Source organism: Miniopterus natalensis, chromosome 11 (genome assembly GCF_054644295.1).
Source record: "Miniopterus natalensis isolate mMinNat1 chromosome 11, mMinNat1.hap1, whole genome shotgun sequence".
NCBI classification, from domain to species: Eukaryota; Metazoa; Chordata; class Mammalia; order Chiroptera; family Miniopteridae; genus Miniopterus; species Miniopterus natalensis.
The window spans coordinates 65,321,103-65,324,464 of NC_142091.1; positions in this window are offsets into that span (position 1 = coordinate 65,321,103).

Below are 3,362 nucleotides of genomic sequence, written 5' to 3' on the forward strand. Positions count from 1 at the left end.
CCCCACCCCCAGGTAAAACTGGTGTCTAGAAAGTTTTTTCACTTATTTGGTGAAGTAGGGGATTTGAAAAAAGGTACAAGAGTGATTTTGGAAATCAGCTGTCAATTTTTAACTTGAGGCCAAGCCACATGACAGAATTGATTAAAGAGAGAGTGAAAAAAAATAGTTTCGTTTTTTTTCTTGGCATTTTAGAGCATAGAAAACCTATTTCCATGTCATTGTGTTGGCCCTCTTTCTTATATCATTAAAAAACCTTTTGATGTTTTGTGATGAATTGTGTTTTCATAATTCCCTTCTTGTCTGGGTTTGCTTAGTACTTGTGTACTTGAGAATATAGCAATGGTAGAGAAAGGAGCAAAAGCTGGATGGGTTTTTATTTGTGTTTCTGCTGAATGTTATTTTGGATATAGATTGATAGACTAATATTATTGGCATGCTAGTCAGGTTTCAGGAAAGTATTTCCTTCCCTCTGACCTGACCTCAGTGTATATTAGAATATTAACTAACTCGTCAATTGAAAAAGTATTGGGAAACTTCTCTCTAAAAGATCTATAGTGTCCATATTTGTTACTGTGTGGTGATGTAAAATATTGATGAGTTGGTTTTGTATTTTAGGAAACTGGATGGCTAGAACTTGTAGATTTGTAGAATCGTTCAGAATCATTTAAAACCAACCACAACCACAGTTTGCTTTGAAAGATGCATAAATTTGTAATTGCCAAGTTACTTCTGACTTTATTAGAAGGTGCTTTGAGAGTGGATGAGTACTAAGTTGGTAAGTTTAGAGATAAACTTATCTCTGTGTTTTCAAAGAACACTTCTGGGCATTTATGAATAAACACATCCCTCCAGGAGATGGTGAGGTTTTATATCCAAGAGTTCTAACATTTAATCTTTTAGGCCTTTATTTTGTACTCTGCTTTCCGCTTCTGTCACTTCAGTTCTGTTGTTGGTGTGAAATGCTTTTTGTAATATATAACATCAACTGTAGTTTCAGAAAAATATGGTAGATCCGCTACCTTTTAGAGAAGATTACTCCTAAGGTTGTGTATATATATTTGATAGTTATTCCAAAAGCTTTTTGAAACTTAGGCTTTGCATGGTTTTGATGAAACTCCTTTCGATGAGACACCACCAAAGGGCATCTTTCTTCACCTAGGTGTTATAAATGAAACACCTTTGGCTCTGGTGTTCATTCAAAAACGAAACACAAATTTACTTCCAAATAATAGAATTTGGAAGATAATGAAAGATTAAAGTTTTGATTTTAGATGGTAGCCAAAATTTGGAAATACTAGGGAGGAGGGGTTGAGTAGGAATGTCTGCATGAGGCCTTTACTCAACTCTTTTCTAATTTTGATTCCCTATACATAACTGTTCACATTGCTGAAAGTAAGCATTTCTTATTAATGCATTTCTGCGTCTGAGCATTCGTAAGTGTAGCACTGCATATACAAGACAACAAATCACCCATTCAGAATTTGGCCCTTATTTTTAATTTACATTCTTTGAAGAGGAAGACTTGTTGGTTGTACTTTGTGTGCTTGTTTGTGTTTTGTTTTTTTAAGTTTGATACACTTATTTTTAGATTGCAATATTCTTACACGTCAAGTGTATCTCCACCCTCTCACCTTTATCTTCTTGGAAGTTAAGAAGGTTTCTGAGAGAAAGAAAAAAAGTATTTAGATTTTTTTCTATGCCTGTCAGTGATGAATTTTATTTTCTGATTCTTCCTACATATATATGCAGGACAGAATACATTATCTCTGCTGTGCTAGGCCCTATTTTTTGAACTCAGAGTATTAATCATATAATTTTTTGGGCAAGAGACAGTAAACCAACAGTTACTCCAAAATACTGTGTCTAGATTTAAAAATATTAATTTCCATTGGAAAGAAAAAAAGATCATATGCATATATCCTGTCACTTAAAGAATTCTATCTATGTCTTAAAGCTTCAAAAGATCTTAAGAGATCATTTTGCTTTGTCTTCTGCCTTTCTTATTTTTCTTTTTGTTCAACTTTCTCGGTGTGCTTTTGGGGTTCTAGAACTTAAATGACGTTTTTGTATATTTTGGAATTTTTCCCCAAATTATTTGCTCCCACTTTTAAAAACCATTTTCATCTAAAATATTCTTAATAAGGACATTATTTTAATAAAACATTCTTGTCATTACATTTTTATAATTAAAATTATATAAACATTATATTTCTATATTCTGGGGGGAAATGAGGTAGTGACTTCTTTAAACCTCAGCACAATGTGCCACAATTTGGCCGGCAAAAAAATCCAGGACATAGGGCTTTAGACTCCTCTTCTGTTAACAGTCTTTAGTTAATGAAGATGCATGATTTGTCATTTTTAGACAAGTTTTACCTGAAGACAGTATTACTTCTTGCCAGACATTCTCATGAAATACATATTTGTGAAAGTTTTAAGGCAATATAAGAAAAAATCGTTGAATTTACATAAAAGCAGCAGTTCTGTGCATTTACTAATCTAAAAAAACTATCTGTACACCGCTTTTACAGGTTTTTTTTTTTAAATTCTGAAATAAATACATGTTTCTGGATTTTAAATTGTTTTTAAAGAAGTTTCTTTGAGGGTGCAGAAACCATATTGTCAATGAAGTATTAAAAGAATGGCCAACTTGTTTCTTTTTATTTTAGTATTAACCAAAGGTATAGAATATGCAGTTTATAACGGGGCAAAAAAGCCCATTGCATTAGAGAGTTAAAAATGAAGACAACAAGCGTTGGGGCACCAAGGAACCAGACATGTAAGGAAAGAAGCTATTTTGGAAATGGATCCTCCAGCCCCAACTGCCCTTGCTGTTGCTATGTAAATCAGATAAACTACCCACTGGAGCCCTTCTCAATTTTTGACCCATAAAATTATAAGCAAAATAAAATGGTTTGTTTTAAGCTTCTGAAGTTTGGGATGCTATGTTATGCAGTAATAGATAACTGGAAAAAATACTGAGAAAATCGTTTCATAATTTATAATAGGTGGCAGTGTAAGATAATATATTTTCGTGTCTAAATCTGACAAGAAACTAGTTTCTATATTACAACAAGGAATACCTATGTCATCAAACAAAAAAAAGAGCCCCAGTAGGAAAATGCACCAAGGTTATGAGCAGCCTAACAACATAGAAAGATATACTCAAACTCATTAGTAATTAGAGAGATTCAGGTTAAAGCCACAGTAAAATATCTCTTTGTACCAAGTATACTAACAAAAATAAGAATATGGATAATGTCAAGTGTTGATGAAAATGGGGTGGGAGTAGGAACCTTCATTCACTATTGCTGAATGTGTAAAATTTTGGAGCCATTCTGCAGAGCAGTCTGGCAGAATTT